The sequence below is a fragment of the Somniosus microcephalus genome, unplaced genomic scaffold, assembly GCF_052327205.1.
Source record: "Somniosus microcephalus isolate GS21.2 unplaced genomic scaffold, FLI_Smic_1.0 unresolved_chr2, whole genome shotgun sequence".
NCBI lineage: Eukaryota > Metazoa > Chordata > Chondrichthyes > Squaliformes > Somniosidae > Somniosus > Somniosus microcephalus.
The window spans coordinates 31,422,775-31,438,417 of NW_028225180.1; the positions used below are offsets into that span (position 1 = coordinate 31,422,775).

General features: G+C 49.2%; 2 pseudogenes; both read right to left on the reverse strand.

The window, feature by feature from the left end:
- Nucleotides 1-8,564: 8,564 nt before the first annotated feature.
- On the reverse strand, nt 8,565-12,592 carry LOC147092418 (uncharacterized; annotated as a pseudogene).
- LOC147092419 (uncharacterized) lies at nt 9,292-11,241 on the reverse strand (annotated as a pseudogene).
- Nucleotides 12,593-15,643: the final 3,051 nt, after the last annotated feature.

Genomic DNA, 15,643 nt, shown 5'->3' on the forward strand with positions numbered 1-15,643 from the left:
CCCACTATTCAAAAAAGGTGGTAGAGAAAAAGTGGGGAATAATAGACTGGTAAGCCTGGCATCGGTAGTGGGGAAAATGCTAGAGTCTATTATAAAAGATGTAATAGCAGAGCACTTGGAAAGCAGTGATAGGATCGGACAAAGTCAACATGGAATTACAAAAGGTAAATCATGCTTGACTAATCTACTGGAATATTTTGAGGATGTAACTGGTAAAATAGATAAGGGAGAACCAGTGGATGTGGTGTATTTGGACTTTCAGAAGGCTTTCGATAAGGTCCCACATAAGAGATTAGCGTACAAAATTAAGGCACATGGGATTGGGGGCAAGGTATTGACTTGGATAGAGAACTGTTGGCGGACAGAAAACAAAGAGTTTGGAATAAACGGGTCATTTTTTGAGTGGCAGGCAGCGACTGGTGGGGTACCACAAGGATCCGTCCTAGGACCCCAGCTGTACACAATATATATTAATGATCTGGACGACGGAATTGGATGTAATATCTCCAAATTTGCAGACGACACAAAGCTGGGTGGGAGGGTAAGCTGTGAGGAAGATGTCGTGAAACTCCAGTATGATTTGGACAGGTTGGGTGATTGGGCAGAAACATGGCAAATGCACTATAATGTGGATAAATGTGAGGTTATCCACTTTGGTGGCAAAAACAGGAAGGCAGATTATTATTTGAATAGCAATAGATTGGGAGAATGGGAAGTGCAAAGAGACCTAGCTGTTATTGTGCACCAGTCGCTGAAGGTAAGCATGCAGGTGCAGCAGGCGGTTAAGAAGGCAAATGGTATGTTGGCCTTTGTAGCAAGAGGGTTCGAGTACAAGAACAAGGATGTCTTTCTGCAGTTGTACAGGGCCTTGGTGAGACCGCACCTTGAGTATTGTGCTGTTTTGGTCACCTTACCTGAGGAAAAACGTTCTTGCCATGGAGGGAGTGCAGCGAAGATTCACCAGGCTGATACCTGGGATGGCAGGAATGACGTACGAGGAGGGATTGTGTCGATTGGGCTTATACTCACTGGAGTTTAAAACATTGAGAGGGGATCTCATCGAAACCTATAAAATTCTGTTATGTCTGGACAGACTAGATGCAGAACGGATGTTTCTGATGGTCGGGGAGTCCATAACCAGGGGTCATAGTCTAAGGATAAGTGGTAAGCCATTTAGGACAGAAATGAGGAGGAATTTCTTCACCCAGAGAATGGTGAACCTGTGGAATTCTCTGCCACAGAGGGCGTTGGAGGCCAGTTCATTAAATAGATTCAAGAAAGAGTTGGATATATTTCTTGAGGCTAAAGGGATCAAGGGATATGGGGCGAAGGCAGGGACAGGGTACTGAATTTGGATGATCAGCCATGATCTGATTGAATTGCGGAGCAGGCTCGGAGGGCCGAATGGCCTACTCCTGCTCCTATCTTCTATGTTTCTATGTTTCTATTAGTCCCTATGTTTACAATTTCCTGTTTTGCTGCTCACTAAAGACTAACAATGCTTTATTCCTCCTACAAGTAATGTTGCTGAAATTCCGAAAGAGATTCCCAGCCATATATTCAATGTTAATTTTCAGTTTTAAAATATATAATTTATAGAGTTAATAGAGAAAAATATTTTCCTTGTTATTGATGCATTATATTGTTTGTTATCTTGTTCGTTTTTTAGTTGAAGGGACAGAATTGGTCACTGAAATCTGACAGATGTTCACTTTATTAAATATCTCATTCAACCTCCCAAGTAATTAACATGAAACTCGGTCGACGTAAAAACGTCTCCTCCACCTAAACCTGCACAATGTAGATTTGCTATTAATAAATCAGCCTCAACCCGTCTAAGCATCTGTGTGCTGGGTTCTTTGTTCTATTCATCATAGAAACCTCACAAGAGGAATGAGATTATTGTCCTCTGTATCTGCATCAAATCAATTCAAACAACTCTGCAGTGTTGGCCTAGAAATTGGGTATAGCCCCGCTTGAGGCGTTAGAACTGGCGCTGTGCAAAGTTTATAGCCAGACAAAACTTATCGCCGCCTGGCGCGATATTGGGTTGCATCGCCCCCAAAGGTGATTGTGGCGTGAATTCAGACGTTGCACAGGCCTCCTAAGGCGCAAAACCTCCGGCGCTAACCAATATCGGCGCGGACGGGCACAGCGCAGGTGATCTCAATTACTGATAACCACAAGACTTCCAGGCGCGGGCCGGCTCTTAAAGGGGTGGGTCAGTCAGCCTCAGCTTCCACACTCATCGCCCTGTAGGCCTCAGAATCGGCACACGCCCTTCGCTGGCGCAAAAAACATGGTCAAGATGGAGAAGGTGAGACAGAGAGCAGAGCGCTTCAGCACTGAGGCTCAGGAGCACTTGCTGGCCGCAGTGGAGCACCGTCGAGATGTTCTCTATCCTGACAATGGCAGGAGGCCGAATCAAAAGGACTACCGCCGAGCTTGGAGGGATGTTTGTCAGAGGGTCAACTCCAGCAGCATGGCGACCAGGAGCCCTGTTCAGTGCAGGAAGAAATTCAACCACCTCACTCGGGTCGTGAGGGTGACTGGTGTTTATGCAAACTTCTGATTCCCTCCATCTGCACCTGACTTCATGGCTACAGGGTGCGTGATGCCCCAATGGCCATGTGTCAGCCAGCACCCATGGCCATTTCTGGGCACACACATGCACATTTGACTCAAGGCGTCATGTAAGGGCTCTTGCACCATGGGGCGCATGAGATGATCACTCAGGGCGTCATGTAAGGGCTCTTGCACCATGGGGGGCATGAGATAATCACTCAGGGCATCATGCAAGGGCTCTTGCACCATGGGGGGCATGAGATGATCACTCAGGGAGTCATGTAACAGAACGTCCCCTTCTTTCCCCTGCAGTCCAAGCTGGTGACGATTCGCAAGGACCAGCTTCGAACGGGTGGAGGACCTTCACAAGTGGTCACTCTGATGGATCTCGAGGAGAGAGTGCACCAGATTCTTGGAGGACGTCTGAGTGGTCCTGTTACCACTGCAGCTGCCGACCACATTGTCAAAAGCGATGGTAAGGATCTCACCTTTTTCTGCTGTCTCCTTCCACTTGGACCCCCCGGCAGCATGCTTTCTCACTGTGGAGCCATGTCATAGCCTTGCTGCAATCTGGCATGCCTTGCTGCCAACCTGTCCTTTTGCTAAAGCCACTCTTCCACCTCCCTGCTTTCAGATGCAGCATAACCAGCTCGGGATCCAGGCCCTGAAGCTGCCAGTGCCAGTGCCTCCGGAGGCGAGGATCAGGAGGAAGGCGCACCATCCGTTCCAGCTGCAGGGTAACCAACACATCTGCTGACTGGGGATAGTAGCTCCCTGGAGGGGAGAGGGGGCTCTGATGAGGAGCCAGTTGCCAGAACAAGCGGCCTGCATCAACGTGAGGGGGGTAGGCAAGTTCGGGCACCGGCTTCCCGGAGGGCAAGGCAGGGAGCGATGACTGCTGCACAGAGTGCAGAGGAAATGCATAGCCTGGCTGAAATGAGCACCCAGGCCCGGCTCAGGCACACTGAGCTTATGGCTGCAGTGGGGAGAATGCTGCAGTTGATAGAAACACTGGCAAAGAGTGTGCTGGACTTTGGCACTGCAATGGAGAGGACTGTCCAGGGCTTCGGGGCAGCAATGGAGAGGACTATCCAGGTCTTTGAGGCCTCTATGGAAAGGACTGTTCAGAGCTTTGGACAATCCCTGGAAATGTCTGTCCAGGGCTTCTCCAAGGCAGTGGAATGGACTGCTCCGGCCTTGTCTGAAGCAATGGAGAGAACTGTCCAGGGCTTCTCCGAAGCACTGGCACCTACCACACAGGTCCTCACTGCTGCCACGCAGTCACTTGCTGGCCTCGTCCAGACCCAGATTGAGGCAAGGTGAACTCTCACTGCTGCCACCCTATCTGCATCAGCTAGGATCACCCCGGTCCCTTCCAGTACCACACGAGGCCAGGAATCAGTGCAGCAGTCGCTTGTGGTGGTAGAACCGAGCCGGTCCCCTCTGAGAGCCAGTGTATCGCCCGACCATGGCGCAGGTGTCCTCTCTCAGCAGGTGACCATTGCTCATGCCACCGCTGGAACGTCTGCAGTGCAGCTGCCACCTGCAGTGCACACTGCTTCCAGTCATGGCCAGATCAAGAAGCCAGCCTCCGCCCCCTCCAAGCCCAGAGGTCGTCCAAGCCGTCCCTCAGGGGCTTCTGTGCTTGCAGACACTCACCAGGCGTCCCCCATCCTTGACACTGCCACTTGGGTTCAACTACAGAGGAGCAGCAGGGAAGGAAGCGGCCTACCACGAAAGAGAAGTAGGTCTCCATCAAGGGGCCAGCAGTAGAGTGAGGTGTTGAGACGTTCTTTCCCCAAATTCAAGGATGCCCTCACCTGTTCTGATTGTTGGTGATGGTTTGTTTAGTTTTTCGGCTTTGCCAGAGAGTTAACTGTTATTTTGTTAGTTATGGTTTCTGTTGACATGACGTTGTTATGATGGAAGGAAGCAATTTTTTGAAAATAAAGTTTTTTTTTATTTACAATGGTATTCGTAACTATTTACACTCATGGTGGCCTTCATAGGCTTTGAACGATCAGAAGTGCGCAGGATGAATGAGACCCATCATTCCATCAGAGGGTCCTCGAACCGAGCCCTTATGAGCCTCTGACAGATGGCTCTTCCCGTTTCAGGAGCCCTCCCATCTTCCTCCTCCTCCTCCTCCTCATCTGCATGCTCCTCCTCCTCCTCCTTGTCCACCTGCTCTTCCTCCTCCTCCTCCTCCTCCTCCTCGTCTGCCTGCTCTGCTGGACCTTGAGGGGCAGCTGGCATTGGCTGAGTTCGTCGAATGGCCAAGTTGTGGAGCATGCACCAGACGGCTACGATGCGACCCACTTGCTCCGGCGAGTACTGCAGGGCTCCCCCCGAATGGTCTAGACAGCAGAAACGCTGTTTGAGCACACCAATAGTGTGCTCCACAATGTTCTTGGTCGCCTGATGGCTGTTATTGTAAAGCTCTTCTGCCGGGGTGGCAGGCAAATGGAGTGGGGTCATGAGCCATGGGCAGAGAGGATAGCCCTTGTCGCCAAGAAGCCAGCCTCGTGGGTGAGCCGGCCCCTCAAAAAGGTCAGAAACTGATGTCTGCCACAGGATGAACACATCATGGCTGCTCCCAGGGAATTGCGCGTTGACTGCCATGATCATCTGGCGGTGATCACAGACCAGCTGGACATTGAGGGAGTGGAACCCCTTGCAGTTGCACAACTCCTCAGGATTCAGTAATGGCGCCCGCAAAGCCACGTGTGTGCAATCAATGGCCCCCTGCAACATGGGGAAGTCCACAATAGCAGCGAAGCCCTGCGTGTGCTCCGCCTGCTTCTCCAGCGTCAGAGGGAAGGTGATTAATCGATGCCTTCTTCTATAGAGGGCAGCTGTCACTTGCCAGATGCAACAATGCACTGCAAATTTAGATATATTCGCTGTGTCCCCAGTGGCTGACTGTAAGGATCCGGTGGCGTAAAGGTTTAGGGCAACAGTCACTTTGACGGCCACCTATAGAGAGCTCCTGCACCATAGACGCGGCTGCAGATCCTCAGCAAGTAGGTGGCACAGCTCAGTCACAACCTCCTTACCAAATTGGAGCCTTCGCAGACACTGCTCCTCCGACATGGTAAGGTATGACACCTGCTGCCTGAAAACCCTCGCAGCGTATCTTCGGAGTGGCCGACCTCCATTGCCCCTCCTCCTTCTGGCCAATCCCGGCCCTCTCTCCTGCCATCTCTGTGCCCCTTCAAAGTGTCCGGCCATGAGGACGTTCCGTCCAAAGCAGCTCCCATTGCTATGCCAGAAGGGCAACACGCTGTAATGTCTAGTGCTCCAACTGCTCCGGACAGGACTGAAGGTCGCAAGTATTCAAAGGCTAAATCCAATAATCCTGTGCAACAGTAACTCTCCAACTCTCTCCAGCAATGACCAGAATGAACAGGCCAAGTGGCTGCAGCTTTCAGACTAGAGCTGTCCCCTTTAACTAGCGCCCCCCGACTCCGAGAAGGGCCTGGGATCGCTCCATCAAATTGTCACTAATAGCGCCAGGCGTAAAGGTTCCAGGCACCACCGAATATCCGGTCAGCGGCGCCAAAAGGGCGTTGCACACTGAAATGACGTCATGATCTGCCTGCGCATGCGGGTGCGCGCTTACAATTAGCGCAGGTGCTAAATGGATACTTAGTATGGGAGTTGTCGCTATCCTCATTGCGCCCACCTGAACATTGGGTATAGCCCTAAATCTTGGGCTCATTGGCCTAGAAATTCAGTTAGGGGCACCCAGCTTGCCTGGGCGCCGGAATTACCGCTGCGTGCGGAGCCACTTGCGCCAGTGGGAAATTCAGTTTCAGCGCCCCAAGTGGAAGCCGGCCGCTAAACAAGGGTTTTGGTGCCCCGCTTGGGCGCAGAAACTGAATATCGGCATGTAAAGTGCCGCAGCGCCACTTGCTGCGGCACGGCAGCCTGCGGTACTGCAGGCCTTCCTCTCATTCTTAAGGGGGAGGTGCCTGCAACAGCGCGATCCCCGCTCGCGAGTGCCGGCAAATGAGCCCGGCACCAAGGAGAAGTGCCGGGCTCTCTGGAAACAGCCGGCAATGCCGCGGGGGGGGGTGGTGTAGGAGGCCGGGGAAGGAGGTACGGGCAGGCGGCCGCCGAAAAAGTGGCCGGCCGCACCTCTACCTTAACTCGCCCCACTACCGGCACAGGTAGGCCCCGTGTACCGGTCGCTGTTTGCGGCCGGCACGGGGGAGGCGGCAGCAAACAAATGTGGCCAGCGGGGCGATAGCGGGGCACTGCGCACACCGATGATGTCATCGGTGATGGCACAGCGCTACTGGCTAACGCCGCCATTAGCGCCCCGCTAAATATGGCGGTAGGTTTGCACAGTGGCGCAATAGCCTTCTTTGGGTGCAAACTGGTGGTGCAGGCCACTGAATTTCTAGGCCAATAGGCGCTAATCGCTGGTGCAACCAACCGAATTTCTAGGCCGTAAGGGAGGAGTCTGTTTAATACATTTTCTCCACCACTATATATGAACCTGTTTTATTGCAAATGACAGCGTATTTTTTCCTAAAATTGCTTTGTAGCATTGTTAAGAAGGCATGTAAGGGCCGTCTAATCATTTTCCAATCAAAATTGGTTGAGCAGATTGTAAACGGCGCTATCCTTTGTCTTGTTTTTGGGGAAATGAAAATGTTGATTTTTCCCCTGCAGATCTTCTTTTCCGATGTGAAACAGGCTCCTTCACTTGCTTTCACCAACCAGGATAATCACCGCCATAATTGCTCGGTATTGGTGGGCAAACAGCCCAACTCTGCGCAACAATTGGTTTTTCTCAGGTGGTGCGGAGGATCTGCAAAGGAAAGATCGCAAGATCAGGATTCAGTGCATGTGCATAAATCCCGAACTTGTATCATGTTTGAGGTGGGTATGATGGTGTACTCTGAGACTACGTCATCATACCCCTGATGATGTAGTCTCAGATTAAACAGTCATACCCACCTCAAAATCCGGGCCAATGTGACAGGACTTTCAGCATCAGGAGCCAATGGAATGTCCCTCGAATAAAAATCTGTCTGGTTGCTTTGTAACAGTTACTGTTTAATTATTGGTGATGCAAATGTCTCTAATTTGTTGTATGGTTAATTTTGATGTGCAATTATTTTTCATTGCGTTCAAGAGAAATGTATGTATACAGTCTGACTGCAAACAGTTTACACAGCATGAAATAGAAATGTAGCTCCCATGTGTCAGGCTCTACCGTTAAGTTGGCTGGTGTGGTTTGTAAGCACCCCACCCCACCAAACACGCAGATCTGTGGCCTTGCCTGTCAGTTTGGTGCCCTCCCCTAATTCAACACCCTTTATCTTCTCTAGTAATCTACCATGTGGTACCTTGTCAAAGACTGATGTAAAGTTTATGGGAATATAACATTCCATCCACCATAAGAACATAAGAAAAAGTAGCAGGAGTAGGACATTTGTCCCTTCGAGCCTGCTCCGCTATCCAATAAGACCATGGCTGATCTTCTACCTCATCTGCACTTTCCCTTGATTCCCTTAATATTTAAAAATCTATCGACCTCTGCCTTAAATATACTCATGTATGAAGTCACACAACACCAGGTTAACGTCCAACAGTTTTATTTGAAATCACAAGCTTTTGGAGCGCTGCTCCTTCGTCAGGTGCAGTGCAGAGATGCATAAAGACACAGCTTAAATAGTCAGAGAATAATGCCAGATGATTACAGGTAAACTTTCTAACTGCCATTTATCACACCTCGGCAGAGAGATAATCAAAGCAATCAAAGGTGTGAATGGTTTCCAAACAGGTCAGTCAGGAAAACATTACATAAAAGAACAATGAGGTGGGGTCACCAGGGGTCAAATGTTGCAGATGCTGGGGTCTGTATGAAAAAAAAAACAGACAAAAAAACATTTTTTTTGCTGGAAATCACAGCAGGTCCGACCGCATCTGTGTCGAGAGAGCAACCAATGACGACTCGAGTCTGGATGACCCTACATCAGGTGGGGTTACATGTAGCGTGACATGAACCCAAGATCCCGTTTGAGGCCATCCTCATGAGTGCGGAACTTGGCTATCAGTTTCTGCTCTACGATTTTGCGTTGTCGTGTGTCTCGAAGGTCGCCTTGGAGAATGCTTACCCGAAGATCGGAGGCTGAATGCCCTTGACTGCTGAAGTGTTCCCCGACTGGGAGGGAACACTCCTGCCTGGCGATTGTTGCGTGGTGTCCATTCATCCATTGTCGAAGTGTCTGCATGGTCTCGCCGATGTACCATGCTCCGGGGCATTCTTTCCTGCAATGTATGAGGTAGACAACGTTGGCCGAGTCACATGAGTAAGTACCATGTACCTGGTGGGTGGTGTCCTCACGTGTGATGATGATATCTGTGTTGATGATCTGTCATATCTTGCAGAGGTTGCCGTGGCTGGGTTGTGTGGTGTCGTGGTCGCTGTTCTCCTGAAAGCTGGGTAATTTGCTGCGAACGATGGTCTGTTCGAAGTTAGGCGGCTGTTTGAAGGCGAGTAGTGGAGGCGTGGGGATGGCCTTAGTGAGGTGTTCATCGTCATCGATGACATGTTGAAGGCTGCGAAGAACATGGCGTAGTTTCTCTGCTCCGGGGAAGTACTGGACGATGAACGGTATTCTGTTGGTTGTGTCCCGTGTTTGTCTTCTGAGGAAGTCTATGCAATTTTTTGCTCTGGCCCTTCGGAATTGTCGATCGAAGGTTCGAGCATCATATCCCATTCTTACGAGGGCGTCTTCCAGCGTCTGTAGGTGTCCATCACGTTCCTCCTCGTCTGAGACAGATCCTGTGTATTTGCAGGGCTTGTCCATAGGGGATGGCTTCTTTAACGTGGTTAGGGTGCAAGCTGGAGAAGTGGAGCTTCCTGAGGTTGTCCGTGGGCTTGTGGTAGAGTGAAGTGCTGAGGTGTCTGTCTTTGATGGAGATTCGTGTGTCCAAGAATGAAAACGATTCTGAGGAGTAGTCCATGGTGAGTTTGATGGTGAGATGGAACTTGTTGATGTGATCGTGTAGTCTTTTCAGTGATTCTTCGCCGTGGGTCCATAGGAAGAAAATGTAGTCGATGTATCTGGTGTATAGCATTGGTTGGACGTCCTGTGCAGCGAAGAGGCCTTGCTCGAACTTGTGCATGAAGATGTTGGCGTATTGGGGTGCCAATTTTGTCCCCATGGCTGTTCCGTGTGATTGGGTAAAGAACTGGTTGTCGAAGGTGAAGACATTGTGGTCAAGGATGAAGTGGATGAGTTGTCGGATGGCGTCTGGAGATTGGCTGTTGTTCGTGTTGAGTACTGAGGCTGTCGCAGCAATGCCGTCATCGCGGGGGATACTGGTGTAGAGTGCCGAGACGTCCATCGTGGCGAGGCGTGTTCCTGGTTCGACTTGTCTGTGGGTGCTGAGTTTCTGTAAGAGGACTGTAGTGTCGCGACAGAAGCTGGGGGTTCCCTGTCCGATGGGTTTCAGGATGTTCTTGACGTATCCAGAGAGGTTCTCACACAGGGTTCCGTTGCCTGATACAATAGGACGTCCGGGTGTGTTGGCTTTGTGTATCTTTGGGATGCAGTAGACGTCTCCCACGCGGGAAGTACATGAGATGAGAGTGCGTAGGATGCTTTGAAGGTCTGGATCGAAGCTCTTGAACTGTCTGATGAGTTGGCGTGTGTGTTCTTTGGTCGGATCTGTGGGTAACTGTCTGTAGTGTTCCTGGTTGTCCAGTTGTCGGTATGCTTCTTTGCAATGGTCCGTTCTGTTCTGTATGACGATGGCTCCTCCTTTGTCTACTGGTTTGATGACGATGTTGCGGTTGGTCTTGAGAGCGTGGATGGCGTTGTGTTGTGCTCGGGTTACATTCTGGACTATCTTGTGAGTGCGGCTGATGAATCTGGCGTTGATGCATCTACTGACAGCTTGAGCATACATGTCAAGCTTAGGGCAGCGACCCTCCAGAGGGGTCCGAATTGACTATTTCTTCTTCGGTTGCTGCACTGCAGATCCCTCTGTCTGCTGTTCCGGATCATTGGTTGTCTCATTGGGTTCGCTGCTGACATCTTGGGATTTGTGGAAGAATTCCCGGAGCCTCATTCTCGTGATGAATTCCTCTGTGTCTGCCGTGAGACCGATGGGGTCCATTTTGGTGGTGGGGCAGAAATTGAGCCCGCGGCTGAGAACTTCAATTTCGTCTGGTTGAAGGGTGTGGTCGGTCAAGTTGATGATGGACTTCCCTGTGGTTTCAACCGTGGTACCAGGGGAGGCTTGGTTGCTGCTGGTGGTGATGCCGAATTTCTCAAGCTTCCTGTTCTTGGTGTGCATGTAGGCAGTGTAGTTCCGTTGCCTCGTCTGTTTGGCGGTGTCTCCTAGCTGGTCTGCTGTGTCCTGAGCACAGGCTGAGAACATGGACTCTATCTTGGTTTCGAGTTTGCGGCGTCTGTTGTAGAGCTGGTGTACAAGATGGTTGAGGAGCGTGCGAGAGGTATGACGGCAGAGTCTCTCAGCGTAGTCTGTGTTGTAGGTCGACTTGAGTGGGTTCGTGATCTGTAGTCCTTTTGGGATATGGTCTGCTTTCTTGCATCTCTGTAGAAACTTGATGTCTGTGTCGATATGCACGACCTTCTTGGAGTTCCTCTCCACTTTTAGCCGGCAGTTTGTGGTGTCGATAGTAGCCATGGTGTGGAGATGCCGGTGTTGGACTGGGGTGGACAAATGTAAGAAGTCACACAACACCAGGTTATAGTCCAACAGTTTTATTTGAAATCACAAGCTTTCGGAGCGCTGCTCCTTCGTCAGGTGCAGTGGAGAGATGCATAAAGACACAGCTTATATAGTCAGAGAATAATGCCAGATGATTACAGGTAATCTTTCCAACTGCCATTTATCACACCTCGGCAGAGAGATAGTCACAGCAATCAAAGGTGTGAATGGTGTCCAAACAGGTCAGTCAGGAGAACATTACATAAAAGAACAATAAGGTGGGGTCACAAGGGTTCAAATGTTGCAGATGCTGGGGTCTGTATGAAAAACATAAAACAGGCAGAAAAAACATTTTTTTTGCTGGAAATCACAGCAGGTCCGGCCGAATCTGTGTACAGAGAACCAGCCAACGACGACTCGAGTATGGATGACCCTACGTCAGGTGGGGTTACATGTAGCATGACATGAACCCAAGATCCCGGTTGAGGCCGTCCTCATTAGTGCGGAACTTGGTTATCAGTTTCTGCTCTACGATTTTGCATTGTCGTGTGCCTCGAAGGCCGCCTTGGAGAATGCTTACCCGAAGATCGGTGGCTGAATTTCCTTGCCTGCTGAAGTGTTCCCCGACTGGGAGGGAACACTCCTGCCTGGCGATTGTTGTGCAGTGTCCGTTCATCCGTTGTTGCAGTGTCTGCATGGTCTCGCCGATTTACCCTGCTCCGGGGCATCCTTTCCTGCAACGTATGAGGTAGACAACATTGGCCGAGTCACATGAGTATGTACCATGTACCTGGTGGGTCGTGTCCTCATGTGTGATGATGGTATCTGTGTTGATGATCTGGCATTTCTTGCAGAGGTTGCCGTGGCAGGGCTGTGTGGTGTCGTGGTCGCTGTTCTCCTGAAAGCTGGGTAATTTTCTGCAAACGATGGCCTGTTTGAGGTTAGGCAGCTGTTTGAAGGCGAGTAGTGGAGGCGTGGGGATGGCCTTAGCGAGGTGTTCATCGTCATCGATGACATGTTGAAGGCTGCGAAGAACATGGCGTAGTTTCTCCTCTCCGGGGAAGTACCGGACGACGAAGGGTACTCTGTTGGTTGTGTCCCGTGTTTGTCTTCTGAGGAAGTCTATGCGATTTTTTGCTGTGGCCCGTCGGAACTGTCAATCGATGAGTCGAGCGTCATATCCCGTTCTTACGAGGGCGTCTTTCAGCGTCTGTAGGTGTCCATCACGTTCCTCCTCGTCTGAGCAGTTTCTGTGTATTCGCAGGGCATTTCCATAGGGGATGGCTTCTTTAACGTGGTTAGGGTGGAAGCTGGAGAAGTGGAGCATCCTGAGGTTGTCTGCGGGCTTGCAGTAGAGTGAAGTGCTGAGGTGTCCGTCTTTGATGGAGATTCGTGTGTCCAAGAATGAAACCGATTCTGAGGAGTAGTCCATGGAATTTGATGGTGGGATGGAACTTGTTGATGTTATCGTGTAGTCTTTTCAGTGATTCTTCGCTGTGGTTCCATAGGAAGAAAATGTCATCGATGTATCTGGTGTATAGCATTGGTTGGAGGTCTTGTGCAGCGAAGAAGTCTTGCTCGATCTTGTGCATGAAGATGTTAATTTGTTTAGAATGATCAAAAATAGAGGTGTTTAAGAAGTACTTCGAATTGATTTGATAAAGAGAAGGGAATCAGAGAGGAGACGAATTCTGTTGTACTTGAGAGTGAGATGAGTGATATTATGATGGTTATAAGAAAATTTTTAGATACGTAAGCAAAATTCAGCCAAAGAGCCAGGGCCTCCACAGTCCTCTGGGGTAGAGCATTTCAAAGATTCACCACCCTCTGACTGAAGAAATTTCTCCTTATCTCATTCCGAAATGGCTGATTTCTTATCATGAGACTGCGACCCTTGGTTCTAGACTCCCCAGCCAGGGGAAACATCCTCTCTACATCTACCCTGTCAAGACCTGTAAGAATTTTGCATGTTTCAATCAGATCACCACTCATTCTTCTAAACTCTAGAGAAGCTAAGCCTAGACTCAATCTCTCCTTATAGGACAATACCCCCATCCCAGGAGCCAGTCTGGTGAACCTTTGTTGCACTCCCTCTTTTGCACGTATATCCTTCCTTAGGTAAGGGGACCAAAACTGTTCACAATACTCCAGGTGTGGACTCGCCAGGGCCCTATATAATTGCTATTCGACTTCTTTAATCTTATACCCAAATCCCCATGTCTGTTAGATCCTCAAAGAATTCACTGAGCTTTGTCAAGCGTGACTGTCCCTTTTGAAAGCGGTGCAGGCTACTTCTAACTAACTAACTCTTCATCTAGATACATGGTAATTTCATTCCTAATTAGAGACTCTTAAAGTTATCTTAGCTCAGATGTTAAGCTAATGGGTCTGTTGTTACCTGGATTAGCTTTATTTCCCTTTATTAATATGGGTACTACATTGACTACACACAAGTCGTCTGGCACACACCCACACTCAGTAGAGCCCAAAGATATAACTTCTGTACACTTTGCAATTTCTTTAGTCAAATCCGCCATTGTTGTAGGATATTTCCCGTCGGGCCCTGGCTCTTTGTCTGAATTTTGCTTACTTATCTAAAATATTTCTTATAACTGTCATAATATCACTAATCTCGCTCTCAAGTTCAACATAATTCGTCTCCTCTCTGATTCCCTTCTCTTTATCGAGTCAATTCGAAGTACTTCTTAAACCCCTCTATTTTTGATCATCCTAAACAAATTAACAATCTTCTCTGAGGGGTCTCACCTGACTTGTAACAATTGCTTGTTTGCTGATATATTTAGTGATACAAACCAGAGTGGAGTGGGAGGAGAGAGCGAGGGGCTGAAGTGCAAAGCCTGGTGAGGCTTGCAGTGAGCAGCTTTGAACCCTTCAATGAGTAAACGTTGTGAGGTGTGGTTCTTCTAAGTGCAAGAAAATGTGAAGCTTTACTGAAGTTTTTATCAGAATCTCTGCATCAGTTTTGCTGAAACGGTTGTGGTTTCTATCTGACACTGGTTTCTCACACTTACTGCTTCTTTTGTTCTTTTTGATGCCGCATGCATGAGTTGGTTTAACATATTTCTAAAGAAGCAGGCTAGATGAACACAATGAGGGTGAATTTGGTTTTCATAATGTCACCCGTGTTATTTTATTGTTGAACCCTATGTTTGTTTCGTGCGATTAATAAACGTAATTCACCGTGGCAATGCACTCAGTGCAGCAGCCTGCCGGGCGCCCTAGTAATGACTTGGGGTTATAGCCATGTTGTTGCTCCCTGCATTTGTTCACAAGCAGACTAAGTAAAGGCTGGAAATCAGTACTGTCACAGGGTCAAAACGCGAAACATCAACCTGCCAGACAAGCCATCTGGCAGCACAGTGCCAGTGCCGGGGTCGAGAGAGGTATTGTAGAGATGGAGCTGAGTATCGTTGGGATACATGTGGAAGGTGAGCCATGTCTGCGGATGATGTCACCTAAGGGCAGACAAGGGATTAAAAATAGATCCTTGGGGGACTCAGAAGGTGCTGGGAGTGATAGGATAAAACATTGCAGGATGCGCTCTACCTGCAATCGGATAGGTTAGAGTTGTTCCACAGAGGGAAGCCCCACTGAGCTGGACAAGGGAGGAGTGGTTTTGAAGGAGAATGGCTTTGTCGAGTGTGTTAAAGGCTGCGGAGGGTTCGAGGAAGACAAGGACGGGTAATGCTTTGTGGTCAGGCACAAAGGCTGTCCTTTCTCAATTTGATTCGGGCCATTTGGGTCTTGTGCCAGACACTGGAAGCTGACTGGAGAGAGTCAAACATGGAGTTTCAGGAACGATAAGAATTGATTTGAGAGGCGACAAGGTGTTCAATAATTTTGGAGAGGAAAAGAATGTTGGAGATGGGGCAGTAATGTGCTGGGACAGAGGGATCAAGGGCATTTATTTTAAAAGGGGTGAAAATGGCGGCTTTGAAAGGGCGTGGAAATAATGCACCTGAGGAGATGGAACCATTTACAATGACAGCTTACTTGCGATTCAGGAAAGGAAGTTAAATCGTCAGCCGTTTCTTTGGAATGGCTTCCAGGGAACAAGAGATGGCTCTCATGAATAAGACGCTCTCATAAAGGACTTAAAGCAAATAGGAGAGAAACAAGAAACACTTGATTTCCCAGCTGTGACAGAGGGAGTCTGGGGAAAGTTTTGGCTTGGTGGATAAGAGAGCTAGGTTTAAGGAGATGGGTGGCAATGGCGAAGAAAGCCTTGTGATATTATTGACCCCCAGGATGATTCTGTAACTTTTTTGGGTGTTGGCAGAGGAGAATGAGGCCGAATAGCAGTTGATGTGGCCCAATCAGTTCTGGTGATGGGTGGATAAGCCAGTTCTGTGCCAGA